Genomic DNA, 15,546 nt, shown 5'->3' with positions numbered 1-15,546 from the left:
CCACCACCTGAGCTAATGGAGTAACTGATAGCTACAACTGGTTGTTAAAGAACATGTATACCAGCCACAGGGCAGGGAGAGAGAGGGAGGAGGGAGGAAAGAGGATGATACCGAGGAAAGAGGATGATACCGATACTTTGCCCGTAGGTTTCACAACTAGTTCCTGGACAGCAAAGAAATGTCGAGTCCCAGGACTCCTGAGTTCCATTCCAAGTTCTGTAGGGGAGTGTTCTCTAGTGGTTACAGCCCTTCAGTCCTTTACTCCAGTCCCTCTCCCCCATCTCCTATCATCGCCTTCCCTCCCTTTCCCTGAGCTTCTATCCATGAGCCCCCAACTGAAAACAGGGATTTATAATGAGAAGTGTCAGGGAACCTTAACAATAGATGTTGCTACCTGTGACACATAGAATCTCTTGCCTTTTCTTTGGTTTACCTTTTAATTGTATGCTCATTATGAAAGCCAGGGGTCCTTGGGGGAAACTTGCCCTTGGGGGAAACGTGCCTCAGGTCCCTCCTTCTGCCTGAGACCTGATCCCACTCTCTCCCTTTTGCCTTCCTCTCCTGCCCAGAGAAATCCCACTGTGGCTAATGGCTCCTCCACCCCATCTCTAGCTCTCCTAATCCCAGCCCAAGAGGGCAGGTCTGGTGGCACCCTTGCAGCCCCTCTAACCACAGCCCCAGCAGCGAGGCAGGCATCAGACAGCCCCAGCTTCCGAACCCCAGGAGGCAGGCTGTCTGTCCCTAGTCCCAACCTGGGACATGCTGGAAACTCACTCCTGGGGGGCGGAATATAGGTGGGGCCACACCAGGATACCCATGATGAAATCTGATATATGCTCAAGGTTCTCTATACAGTGAAATGCAGAGTTAGAGTCATAACAGAATGAGCAAAATGAATTTAATGACGGATAGAGACAATGTATATCATATATATAGTAGCCCAGTGTCTGAGAGTCTGTAACGCCAAAATGCTGGCTGTTCCCTCTGGGCGGCCCATGCTGCATGGGGAGTGCAGGGCCCAAACGGCCATTTCCTCCCCCGCGGCAGCCCAGCTGAGCAGCGCAGAAGTCAGCTGAGTGCCACGGTGGGAGGTGGAGGGGGGCAGAGTGGTGACATGCGGTGTGACAGGGCTCCAGGCCCCGCCCCCTGGCCATCAATGTCACCTCCCCGCCCCCCCTTCACCTCCTGCCATGGCACTCGGCTGACTTCTGCGCTGCTCAGCTGGGCCACCGTGGGGGAGCAAGTGGTGCAAGCATGCAGCGGGGGAGCGCAGAGCCCAAATGGCTGTTTGGGCTCTGCTTCCCCTGAGTGAGAGGCAGGAGGGGGAGGAGAAGAGAAAGAGAGAGCTGGAGAGAGAGGCAGGTGGCAGAGGAGAGCTGAGGCGAGGGGGGAGACAGTAGGAGGAAGAGGAGAGAGAGAGAGAGAGACGTAGCGAGAGACCAGAGACTCAGGAAAGAAGACCGACATGGAGGAGAGACCTGAAAATCCCATCTTATAGCGGGCTAATTGGCTAGTATATAAAGAATGGTCAACACATTCATCTTTCAGATAAACAGCCTTTAAGCTCAGAGAATCTTTTAATATATGTTATATGCTGTTTAGGCACAATATGGTTTTAAGATCGGTGTCTGCTCAGAAGTAAGAAGTTTTAATAGTCTCTATTACTGTGCCTTTAAATTAAAAGAAGCCAATACCACACTGTTCAAGAAACCAGTTGGCTGATGCTTCTTGCTGTAGTGATAGGGGAAGGAGAGTAATATGGGCTGTCCTAGTTTTCTAGGATACAAAAATATCATGTCATTTGAGCTACAATCTATGGGAAAAGTGATTGCTGAAGCAGTATTAGATTCTGGAATACTGTAAATACTGCTATATTAAAAGACTGTATCCCATAATGTAACTCAGATGTAATTGTTATGGATCCAGTTGTGCTCTCAAGTAAACTGGTGCGTCCGTGTTCAATAATTCTAATAGGTCAAATTGATCCTCATGGAAACTATATTGACTTCTTTGAAATTAAAACAGGAATTAATTTGGCTCATCCCTTTTAATGGAATGTATCCTGCTGTAACCAAGAGCAATCTACTCTTCTGCCTTCTACTCTTCCCCATCTAAGTTGAGTCTTCCCCCCCCCCCTTTCCTCCACTCCTGCATTCAACTTAGATGGTGTCCCCATTCATGGTGCCACAAGAGTCAGTGAGAGCACAGGAGGGACAGGCTCTGTGTGCTCCCTGCTGATGTGCAGTCTCACCGGAGCAGCCATTCAGGGGAAAGATGGCTTTACCCTGTAGCCAGATTTTCCCAGGGACAAAGACCTGACACACAGGCTACCCCCTGACAAAATTTCAAGTCCCTCCTTCCACACTTGTGGGCATTACAGCATTTCAAAGAAAAGGCCTCAACAATGTTTAACCCAGAAAAAAGATTTTTCCAGAAAAAATTCAGCTTCAGGCGGACACCTGGCGCAGAAAATTTCAGGCTGCCCTGTTACTTTGGCAAAGCTATAAGAAACTGAAAATAGGGCTCATAATAGGAAGCATCAGGAAGCTTAATAATAGGGGGCACTGCCAGCTGGATGTATAATTAGTAATTGCATATGTTTTGCTATTCTAAGTATATTTTAATGTGCCATGTTAATAATTATTTTCCTAATTATAATATTGATAGTGTAGTTATATTAAAATTAGGAAAATAATTATTAACAGGGCACATTAAAATATACTTAGAATGTAAATCTTTGCTATATCAGGAATATTTATTACAAGGCTCTATTCAGACTAAATGTCACACATTCCTTCTGCATGAATAAATCCACACAGAGTAACATGCAGCAATTTCACTGCCTATCTGCAGATTCAACTGAGGTGAACAACCAGTTTCTTCCTCATAAGGTGCTTGTCAGAGAGTTTAGTAAACAAGACGACTTCATCAGAATGCCTCTTTCCACCCTCGCCTGACTCATAAGATTTCAAGCTCTATTTAAAACATTTATATAATCTAGGATAAAGAATGACCCTATTGGCAGTCTCTACAATTGCTTCAAGATGGTTGTGTCTCCTGGCAAACAGTAGGGAAAGTAGTCCCTATTTTCATGAGCAATCCTTCTGACTTAAAGAAGAAAGGGTGGGCAGGATTAGCACCTTAATTTATGGATCTCTTACAGTGGAGAATCATAGTACTTGACAAGAAGACATTGTGATGTCAAACAGTTACCAGAAGAAAACTAAAAGAGAAATGCTTAAATATCCCAGCTTCCAAAACATCTGATTTCCCCGAATTAGTGCACGTCTGCACAGCAGGGCTGCAGCCAAAATAAACTACACAACTTGAGCTACATAAGTTGGGTAGCTTAAGTCGAAATAGCTTATTTCAGCTTTTGGCACTGTCTACACAGCAGGCAGTCCAAGGGAGAACACTCTTCCCCCAACTTCCCTTATTCTTCGTAAAATGAGGGTTGCAGGAGTCGAAGTAAGAAGTCCTCCAGTTTGACATTATGTTGAGATAGTTGCTTGTAGTATAGACGTAGACTATGTTGTTTCATAATAACATCAGTTATTCCAAAATAACACTGCTGTGTAGACATACCCTTAGAGTCTATCACCTATAGTCGCAATGAAACAAGATACTTAAAGATATTTACAGGGTGAACTAAGAAAGGAGTTATTAACAAGAAATATATGCAGATATAAAACAGGTATAAACAGATACAAAACAACTATAAAATAGCAAGGTTGTTTACCAACAGAGGGGCATTAAGTCCAGACCCCATCTGGAATAAATGAGCTATCAAATAGTCTTATTATTACCGTTAGATGACCGCAGGCTGCAGAGGATCAACTCACTTCTGACTCTGTAGCAGATAAAAGGAACCAAGGTTGAGGTACCTCCAAGATCATGCCACCAAGGGATCAGGATCCACAAATGTCTGGCGCAAGTAACCATTGTCATCAGATGGTTGATGTTCTCCCGATAAACCGTGCAACCCGAATGCAGGAATATGGACTGCCCACTGAGTGGACAGCAGCCTGTTACACCATGTCAGTCCCCAAGCAAGTCACTTAGGATCATGTGACCTTTTCCCACTTTCTTGTTTGAGTTTCCAGCCTTTGCTCAGTTGCTGGGCAGAATTACATAAACATTAAAAAATTGGACATCACAAATAGGGCACCAAACCAACAATGACAAAAGTGCATCAAAATAGAGGGTAAAAGACAATGCCAAAGGCAAAATGGCTACAATCCCCTACAAAACCTTCAGTAAAAGCATTATGTTAATGAGAATAATGTGAAATGTTCATTTTCCCAGGATAGTTTACTGTTGACAGAATCTACATACATACTTTTTTAAATACATCCAATGCCCTGTTGAGGTCAGCTGCAAGCTCCCAGAGTCCAGCAGGAGCAGGAGTTAACTCTATGTCACTCTTTCACAGATTTGTTCATGCCATCACTAGTACCAGTCTAAAGCCTGCCATTGCTGCACCACCTAATCGCTAGGCAAAAACATGCTCTTGCTGCCCTCCAGACTAGGGATGTAAAATCCCATTTAATTGGTTAACCAGTTAAACATAATGTTTAACCAGTTAACTGAGTAAAGGAGGATGGGTGAGGGGGGCACTCCAAGCAGCATGCTGTAGCATACTGGGGCTGGGTCCACATGGACAAGGGCTGCTCCGGTTGGGCTGGAGTACCCCCCGCTTGCGGCAGGCTCCTCAGGACTAGAGCAGCCCCTTTCCCGCAGCAGGCAGTGAACTTCTCCAGACACCACTAGTTAACTGGAGCCAGTAAATCATTTATATCCCTACTCCAGATCTAATATTTATAAAGGCTTTCACACACGAATATATTATTTAGAAATTGTATTATGGTAGTGCCCAAAAGGTCTCAATTAGGATCCATTGGGTTGGGTACAATGAAACCCAAAAGAAGATACAATTACCGCCCCCAAATATCTTATAATCAAATCAAAGAGTTGCAAGTGGGTAACACAAACAAAAGCGGGAAGGAAAAGGGGTCCAAATCCCCACATGGTCAGGCCGGTTTTCCAGAAAATCCTGTAAGTAGTGGACAGGAGGCATAAGGGAAAGGCTTTCCTTGTCGACCGATCCCCATCTTTTTGCTGGAAAATTGCCACATCGTCAAAAAGCGGTGGCCATTTTTATTCTAATGAAGCGTGGGATATTTAAATTTCAGTATGTCTAATTTTCATCCCTCTGGTGACAGAGGGATGTAGTCTAGACATACCCTAAGTGAGGAACTGCTGTACGTGTAGAACTTGATCATTTCAAGACTTTTAGCATAAGTGAATGGTGAAATAAATAATCACAAACCTCAGTAGGCATCTACCTAGCCACTATCACTAAGCAGTCTCACAGGACTAAAAGTAGAAGTGGGTCATCAGAAAAAATGTGAAGGAAGAAAGAGGTTGTCAAAGGTTGGGCATAACCTAAGACGTTCATTGAAGATCATTGTAAGAAACCATTTATCTGCTTTATGGAATTAAGTAGCTGGAACAATAGGAGCCTCCACCTAAAACAAAAGCCACATCCCCACTCAAAGCGAAGGCCTGTGCAAGGGTGCACAGGGGTTTCTCTGGGTATTGCTTTGGCAGACACGTGGGCATATGAGAAAGAAACATCACAGACACAGAGAAAGAACTAGAAAGCCCAGGATACAGCCTGCCCCCCACCCTCTCAAAAAAGCTAACAGAGCTTTTTGGGCTGAGCACTTGCTACAAGCAAAGACAGATCTACCCCAAAGCCTGCACCCCCAGCAGCAGCCCTAACCCCTTCCCACTCATATCTCAAGTCCCTGCTCTATCCTGGAGTCCTCTCCCATACCCTGAACCCATCGTTTCTTGTCCCACCCAGGGTCCGCAGTCAGAGCCCTCACCCTTCTCTGCACCCAAACTCCCTACCCCAGCCGGGTGAAAGCAAGAGAGGATGGGGAAGAGTGAGCAATGGAGAGATGGTGGATGGAGTGAGCATAGGCAGGGTCTCAGGGAAGGGGTGGAGCAGATGTTTGATTTGGTGCCATTAGGAAGTTGGCAACTTTCTGCTCAGGTTAAAAGGTAGCAACTCCCTCCTCTAGTGAATGGTAATAGTTTTCAATCATGATTGTGGCTTATATTCACAGACTGCAAGGAGCCGCTCAAGCACCTTACTGGATTTAAGTAGGTTTAAAATAAAATCTTGCATATTGTAGCAGCTCTTAGCCAGACTAGCTTCAGGAAATACTTTTTCTTTTGGTTTGGGCATGAAGGGCATGATGGTATATGTGGGCTGCAGGCTGATGCTCTGACATAGCCAAAGAAAGAAGCCCCTTTCATACCAGGAGCTGGTGACTAGAAAGACTGATGTTGTTGGAGCTCCAGTGAAACACAAAAGACTTATTGTCAAATATTGAGCTGTTCACTATGGATCTCTCTATCCTCTGAATTAAAACAGACTTTTAGACCAGCACAGTTATTACACTGCATCTTTAAATACACTGCATCAGAAAAATTCCAAGATTTTTCCCCAACCCGTTATAACATTGTAAAAAAGGACTTGATGTCCCTATTTAAACACAATAATTGTAACTGTACAACTGGATTTATGTTATCTGAGTGCTTTGCTTTGTAGTATTTGAAGTTGAGATTATATAAAACTAAAGAAAACTATTCTGACTTGTAAAACCAGAAGGGCGTATAGACAGCGGCGCTATTTCAGGATACTTCCAATATGCCGAAATAGCTATTCTGTGTCTTTTAAACAAGCCCATTATTTTGAAATAGCTTTCTATGGCCAGGTACCATAGAACATCTATTCAGGAAGGATTCAGCATAGGACCAAAATAAAATTATCACCCACAGGTACTGCTACCTGTTATTTAATAAATAAACAACCCCACTTACAGCTTTTTTTAAATTGCCTTAAAAAACAAAGAATGCTGGCAGCAGTAAAGAGAGCTTTAATCTGCATGTGCTGCCCATGCCTGCTACAGGCTAGCTAGCACCTTGCTACAGTGCAGAAATAAACATTTTAGGCACAACACTGGTTGGGTAGAAACAATAGAGGTTTAGTGAACATAAGCTTAACTAATTTCTTTTTCATTCAAAAACTTAACACACAGTTAGTGTGCATCTTAAAATCAAAACAGAACAAGTTCTGAGCACCAGCAGAATTCACTTGACGTTTTGGTCAGATTTCCCCCATCTCCTCCCCCCCCAAAAAACCCAAATCTTGACCAAAATTATGTGATTAACAGGTAAAACCCAAAACATTTTTTTAAATGGTACCAGATGTAAAAAGTCACTTTTAATAAACTGGAATGAGTGGCATAACCTTGCTATGACATTTACAAGGCAAGATCATGTACTTTCATACTGATACTCAGGAGGAATTTGGCTGCCTTGGAGTCTTTCTGTTTGCGGAGGACAAAGATAGGGTATGTCTACACTACCCCGCTAGTTCGAACTAGCGGGGTAGTGTAGACATACCCATAGGGAAAAATTATTCCTATCAGCAGCAGCAACAGCAGCTAAATACCATATTAACAGGTGTTTTAATGTCACTGTAGCCGGGTCCCTGGTGGCTGTGCAGCCTACTGGTTAAGCTGCCAAGTCAAGGATGGCACTGTCCCCTTTTCCTTCCTGTGTTCCTGGCCCAGGAACTCCAAATCACTCCTTAAGCAAGTCTTTAAGTTTGGGGCATAACCCCAGGAGTCCAGATTCCCCTTGGTTGGGGCCTCTCAATAGTTTCCCCCCTTTTCCAGATGGGTGGGCTTGGGACTTGCTTGCTCTCCTGGCTGCTGAGCAGACAGGCACTGGTTCATGCCCTTAGACTGTTAAACCAGGCTCCTGCCTCCTTGCTAGTGAACCCCAAACTGAGGCAGGCTCTTTCCTTTTCCTCCTCCCTCCAAGCCTCGAATTGGCTGCAGGTAAAGCAGGGTAGGGCTAGCTAGGCCAAGAGGCTTTCTTTAGCCCCTGTGATGCTGGGCCCTTCTTTCTCCACTCCCTCACCGTCACTTTGTCATTTATTTCAAAACCTGCCTGGGCTTCAATTTTGCTTGACTAGTTTGGGTGCTTATTTTACTGATATATTTTAACAAATTGCATGCAGTCCATACAGTGATAAACAATGGTCTATTAAAGTTTGACTACAGTAACTGAAACAAACTAGTCCCCTCCTCCCCCCCAAACACACACAGAGTCCACAGTTTCTGTAGTAAAAGAAGAGATGAAAGGAAGGAGAGGAGACATTAGAAACATTACGGATTAAATCCTAGGTCCACTGAAGTCAATGGGAATTTTGCCTTTGACTTCAGTGAAGCCAAAATTCCACCATTAATTTACAAACTAAATCAAGTAATTTTGTCACTGAATAAAGTGAAGGTAAAGATTTAGTCTGAGATGACCAGCTTTGCATCTGTGGATGGCAAATGCAGTGTAATCACACAGTCTGAAGATCACATTATGTGCACTGCAGAAAATAGATGAATAATAAATCTAATGAGGCAGAGCAGATTTACATATTCTTACTCATGCGAGAGGGAACATGTTCATAGAGTTCTGAGAGGTTTACACATTTTGTTAAATCACAGGTGCTATGTCAAATATGGTCATTTTGCTGATCCTTTGTCGTAGTCACTCTAACCCTAGTCTCTTGTTTGTTCGTTGTCTCTCATCATATACTAAGACTGTAGTATCTTTGGAACGGAGATTCTTAATGACATGTACATACAGTGGCTTGCACAACAATACTTTCATCACTCTTTGGACCTGTAAGCACACCGTCACCATCGCTGCCTTCAAATGTCCCTAGAATAATAACATTTTACTGTCCAAAAATCTCATATCTACAGGCTAAGAAAATGTACTTCTTGCCATCCAAAGTAATTCAGAGCTTTGCAGGAAAAATGATGGATACTCAGAGCTAAGCATTACAAATGCAAGCATTAATAAATAATATATTTAAACCTTTCTCAGACTAACCCCAGATTTCAGAAAACTTGTCTTTCTAAAAAAAAAATCCCATTCTCTTTGCCATCTGAGATACAATGAGATGTAATTCATCAAGCAGGAAAAGATACCAATTAGGATTTCATTTAGATCCGCACACTGCAAATCGTGGTGCTGCATACAGTTCTTGCTATCCAAAAGCAACACCGGCATTGCTATGCATCTGTCTAGTCCAGTATCCCGTCACAGATAATGGCCAGGCCACCTGCTTCAGAGTAAGTTGCTAAAGACCCTCCACTAAGCAGTTTGGGATAAATGGCACACAGGAAAAGTTCCTAACCCCTACTGGTTAGAGTTGCCTTTAAGCCATGATGAATGAGCCTTCTTTTTTAACATTTACTATTATAATTTTGGGTGCTCTTTTAATGTAATTTGTGTGCATGTGTAATACTAACAATGAAAACACTATTAAGGTTGCAAAGGCAAGCACTCAAAAGCTAAGAAATACCAAACAATGGTTATCCAGGCACCCTTAATTGGGGTCCCTTTATGTGTGAACATTATTGTAGTTAAAATGTTAATATGTATTATTTACTGCACATACTCAAACCCTGCTTTGTAGACAAAATCAGCAATGTCCTCAGTGCCTTTTTTCCTGGAATTCATCATTTTAAAATCCATTTTCACAACACTCATATAATCCACATTTTACATGTGCAAAACTGAGGTAAAGACCAATCATGGTAAAAATGTCCATTAATTTTGGTGATGACTAAGACCTAATTTTATCAGTGATAGAAATGTAGCCGTGTTAGTCTGGGGTAGTTGAAGCAAAATGCAGGACAATGTAGCACTTTAAAGACTAACAAGATGGTTTATTAGATGATGAGCTTTCGTGGGCCAGACCCACTTCCTCAGATCAAATAGTGGAAGAAAGTTGTGACTACTTTCTTCCACTATTTGATCTGAGGAAGTGGGTCTGGCCCACGAAAGCTCATCATCTAATAAACCATCTTGTTAGTCTTTAAAGTGCTACATTGTCCTAATTTTATCAGAGTTTGTAACACTATATAACACATCATATGTTCAACTGAGAAGTACTACAAGATGCGTAATATTTCTTTAATCCTGATAAATCTTGGTCACGGTATTATAGTTTAGCAATAAGTTCCACAGAGTGTGTGTGTGTGTGTGTGTGTGTGTGTGAGTGTGTGTGTGTGTGTGTGTGTGTGTGTGAGAGAGAGTGAGAGAGAGAGAGAGAGAGAGAGAGAGAGAGTATTTCAAGACCTGGTGAGGAATTTTCTGTTGGACTGATTTTTTCAATGGAAAATGTAATTTCTGCCAAACTGAAATTTTCCATGGGAAAATTAGTATTATGTCAAAAAAAATCACATTTTTCTCATTAAATATTCCAGTTTGGCAGAAACTGAATCTTCCATATAGAAAAGCTCTCTACCAATAAGAGAGTGACAGAAATTAAAATTTAATATTTTGTCTAAAACTCCAGCCACTCCAAGCCTTCATTTGAGAACTCCTATGTAGATACATTGCTCACAATTCGTTTTCAAGAAATTCTAATAATTTTTAATTATTTTCTTAATCAGTGAATCAGAATATGCTTTACAAGTTTGCCAACCTCAAAAGTGAGACTCATGTATGCAGGAGACGGAGCTTTCTCCCAAGCTTTTTTGGTGACTGACCTGCATGTGATGGAGCGCAGTCACAGAAGACCCCAGTGTGCTGATCATGACACTGATGCTCACCTTCTTGCTCTCTGGGGTCCCCCACCATCCCGTACTAACAGGCCAGAGCCTCTCATCTCCCCCAGACAGAGCACCGAGTTGGGGTTACCACTCACCTGCAGAGCAATGCAGGCACTGAACCACTACTGCTCTGGGAGGACACAGTTCTAGGGCACAGCACCCAGGCAACCACACCTCAAAAGGGATCAAAATCCCAAATAAATCCATCTTTCTTTGTGGAAAAGTTTTACACAGTGAAAGCTTTTAAAGTAAGCAATCAATGAAAGAGACATATGCACAGTCATCGCTCCCCCACAGGTAACAATTATTTACTCTGGGCCTGATAGTAAACAAAATCATTTTTATGAAGTACAAACAGCAGGATTCAAGTGGCTGCAAGTGAAAACAGAAAGACCAAAGCAAGTTTCTAAATTGAAATGAAAAGAAAACGCATAGCTCATTCTAATTCACTACGGTTATGTCTACACTATCCCATGTCTTCACAGCGAGCCTGTTATTTCGGGCTTGCTATTCCGAGGTCCCTGTAAACCTCATTCTATGAGGAGTAAGGGACGTTTCGGAATAGCACTTTATTTCGAAATTTGTTGCTGTGTAGACAACACGAAATGACAAAATAAGCTATTTTGAAATAGCATTGAAATAAGTTATGCAATTGTGTAGCTCAAATTGCGTATCTTATTTTGAGTTATGGTGCAGTGTAGACACACCCTATGAAACTTATTGCATGCAGATTCTTATCCTAAAGAGCTGTTCTTATTTCAGGCATAATCTACAAGCCAGAGTCAAACTCTTGCTCTGACATGGGTCTCCAGCCTTCTTTAAAGTTCTTTGTATCCTTTTAAGGTGTGTCAGGTAGTTTCTCAGGCCAGCTGAAGACAAAGGGCTGATAGCGTCTCATTGCTTAAATAGACTCTCCCTTAGGGTGGGAACCCTTTGTTTTACATCCTTCTTTGTGTGGAAAAATACCACATTGCTCGCCAGTCAATAGGCTTCGGGGACACTTGAAATGGCTCTCATTGGCACATTTAATACTATAAACAGACTCACACATCACATTTCTAACTTCACATACAAAAATGATACATGTACCAAAGTAGAATATAAAGATGCTGCAGACTGTAACATTAAAACCAATACGTTATATGGGGTATTTTATCCAAAGCATCACCGAGTTATGCACATCTATAGTCACAAGCTAATTTTTATAAAGCATGGAGGGGAACTGTCACATTGCATATCTGGAGTTCCCTCATGGAAGAGATCGGAAGGACCACCAACCACAACTTCCTGCCAACAGGAAGGAAAAAAGATAAATATATTTGTACATTTCTGTACTCAGATACTATATCATGTTGCTGGACATATGGAATCATGTGGAAGACAAACAAAATTTTACTTCAATCTTCAAGTTTTCAGTCATGATGTGAAGAAACCCTGCATTTTTTAAAATAAGGACATCAGGTTTTGAATCAAGCCTCCTAAATTAATTTATTTAAAAGTGACCAAAGATATCTCTGCAGACTCACTCTGTTCTGAAAGAGACCACCCTGGTAAACTTGTCTGAGATGCACTGCAGCAACATACGCAGTCCAAAGTTTACAAAAGTGACATCTAACTGTATTCTTGTCGTGTTGCAGTTTTTTCCCCTGTTGCTAAGCCTTCATATTTGTATACATAAAATGGACCTTAATTTATGGGTACTAGTAAGGTGACAGTAATAAGATGATGGAAGGTTCTTTGAGTCTTTGGATTTCAGAAAGTATAAATTAGGAACAAATGGAAAAGACTAGTAAGATTAACTGATAACTGTGTTTTTAGTGCAAAGTCTACATTTTTCCTTTTTGCTTTCCTGGAGCACTGTAATCCAATACAGATGTTTCTTTATTTTTATTTTCCTCCCTCTTGCCAGCTGTGTTTTGATGAACTTCCTTTTAACAGTAACATTTTTCTCAGACATTTATTACCATTTGTTGATCTGTAGCTAATTTGTTCATTCCTTTCAGGAGACAGTGAAATCCCAGACTGGATGAAGAAGTGGGCCGGGTATCAGGCAAATGTTGAAACGTGGATATATCCCATATGTAAAAGTGTGTAATATTCAGCACTCACTGCACTAAGTTAAAGTAAAATGAATAATTACGCAGCAAATAAAAAGGTACAGAAACTAAGCCTCTCTGCACTGGACAGGGAAAGATGGAAGGAAATAATGATGGAGGCATCAGACACCAACGGGCGTTGGGCCCATGGTTGTTGATGATGATGATGATGAAATAAAAAGGAAGGGCATATGTATATGAGCAGAGCAAATTAAATGGCATGGCTAAAATTTGCTGTTCCTGTGGACTGAATGTAATACCTTTGTGTTTCATGGTCAGTAATATGGGGCCAAGATTTTAAACAAGGGACCTCTGATCCCAGTTTTTCCCTTTGCCTGAAATTAAACCTCATGTTCCAAGTGTGTATGTGACTGCAGAGGGGGAGAGGTGAGACATGAAACTCTGTTCATTTATTTTCCCATTTCAAGAAAAATGTTTCCTCGTTATTATAGCTAAGGAAAGAAGCAACACCGTTCAGCAAACAAACCAACTGCCATTCAGTGGCAGTTTGCTGGAAATGGTTGTACTTATTCTGGCCACAGGACCCAATACTGTTAACCCATACTCATGAGTAATCCTTAGTTATTTGTGAATATTCCCACTCACTTCAGCTGGACAACTTGCATGAGTAGCTTCAGCACTTCCTATACAACAAGGACATCTTTCCAATTTGCTGCTACTGAGTTGGAAGCTTCATCTGGTAAGTGGGCAAACTAATGCATTAATTTTCTATGGAATGTAAAGAATTTCATCTTTAAAAAAAATCCTATCCTACCCTTCAACTTGCTGCAAAATTTTAAAAGGTTCCAAGGAGCTCCCTCCCATATCTCATGAATCTATCTCAACCTCCTCAATTCCCTCTTGAAATCATAAGTTAACTAGGAAATCTTAAAACCAAGATGTCAGGACTAGAATATTGTAGCTCAGCTATGCAAGCCATTCCTTAAAGAGCTGAAACAAGATTCACTTCTAAATGTCACCACTTCAAGGTCTTAACATTAACATCAACATTCATGATAAAAAAAACTTTCAAAAAAAGTATAAATGTGGAGAGACTGGATGACACTTAAAGTAGTAAAATAGGCAGTATACTTCCTACCGCAAGAAACAGATTAAAAATGTAATAACAGTAAAATACTCCAGCACCCTGCATAGAATTTTCTCTAGAAGGCAACTTGATGCAGTAAATTAGAGAAAACCAAGACAGACTCTTCTCAAATATAAAATCAATGGTTCACAAAATGGAAATAGAAACTGAAAAATGTAAGGCATGCTATAAACCAAATAACTCCAATCTCTGCTCTTCTAACATTATATTAGGAAATATTTCTCATCAATTCCCAAGCTTCAAGGTACAAGAAACGTATTCTTTGTGACAGAGCAAGACAGATTTGCAGCAAACAAACAAAAACAAAACTCACCTCTATTTAGAGCTACTTTGCACTAAATCAGACACAGACAATATAAGGTGGAGTAATACAATATAACTATATAACCAATGCAAATTTATTTGTAGATTGAGATACTTGATGTATTAACTTTGTCAGCATTTGTGTAATGTATACTTTTCCTTTCCAATACTGTAACTGTCAGGACCATCTGTCCAAAAAGACCCCAGACCAGCTTTCAGAATGTCTTTACATGAATTTTGAATACAGCAAAGTACTGTCATGTGCTGCCTTTAGTAAATTTCACAATATATCACATGACAATCACCACTAGGGGACATTAGTTAGTCCATCAGTAGAACTATAAAATGATTTGAAGAAGTAAAGAGCTATATTAACTATAAGCATTGTTCTTTAATTTAAAAAATACTTTTTTTTCTCCAAACTCAGTCCTTAATGGGTGAATCATTTGCTTTGTGATCTGGTGTTACATATTTGCAGAAGTAGAATTCCAGAGAAGAACAATCAATATGATTATAGTTATATATGAGTGGGATGCAAACAGAGAAACATGCAAAAACTTTGTATTGACATAGACCAATTACTTCAAAGAATAGAAGAATATAAAATATTAAGGTATGTAAAAATAACTATTGCCATAGTGAAGGCCATACCCACTCTCCTATCATACAAAAACAAAGGGGTACTCAATGGAATGAAAAGGCAACAGATTACAAACAGAGACAAGACAGTAATTTTGTATGTGATGCGTAAACAACGGGAACTTGGTGCCTCAGGTATGAATTATGTAATAACTTAGTATGTTTCAAAAAAAGAAGTAGACATTATTATATACATTATGAAAGTAACCTCATGCACTGTTAACTAAAATTACAAGGATCCTTTCAACTACATTTAAATTTTACATTTCTCCTTCACAGAAAAACAAATGAATAATACAAATGAAAGTGTTAAGCATTAAAGAGTCAAATTCTCTTCATAGTTACAGTGACAAAAATCTTAACTATTGATTTCTGTAAATTACTCTGGATTTACATAGCTGTAACTAAAAATTGCTGTGCAGAATCCAAGACATATTTCTGTAGAATATGATTTTCAAACAGTAAAACAATGTTTTTCTCAAGAGACTTTTACATATGTACATGTCATCTGTCTTTATGGTGGTGTGATGAGCACCTTTGTGTGACTTTTACAACAGGGCCTGAAGAGTAGACTTTCCCAATGGTAATCAAGTAATTCCTTAAATCCACATAATTTTGTTTCCTTTGTAGACTGTACTGGGTTATGAGTATGGAGTAGTCCCAGCTGGTAAACAGCATTTTTGAGAGGCTTGGATAT

General features: G+C 40.7%; 1 long non-coding RNA gene across 1 annotated transcript in view; it reads left to right on the top strand.

Moving 5' to 3' along the window:
• Nucleotides 1–12,845, top strand: part of LOC142827232 (uncharacterized) — a 28,104-nt gene extending 15,259 nt beyond the window's left edge. The window contains exon 3 of the long non-coding RNA XR_012901826.1: nucleotides 12,707–12,845. This is a non-coding gene — a long non-coding RNA (uncharacterized LOC142827232). The remainder of the gene's footprint in view (nucleotides 1–12,706) is intronic.
• Nucleotides 12,846–15,546: the final 2,701 nt, after the last annotated feature.

Source organism: Pelodiscus sinensis, chromosome 2 (genome assembly GCF_049634645.1).
Source record: "Pelodiscus sinensis isolate JC-2024 chromosome 2, ASM4963464v1, whole genome shotgun sequence".
Lineage (NCBI taxonomy): Eukaryota > Metazoa > Chordata > Testudines > Trionychidae > Pelodiscus > Pelodiscus sinensis.
The sequence above is the reverse complement of the archived record's forward strand: the minus strand, read 5'-3'. Positions and strand labels throughout refer to the sequence as shown.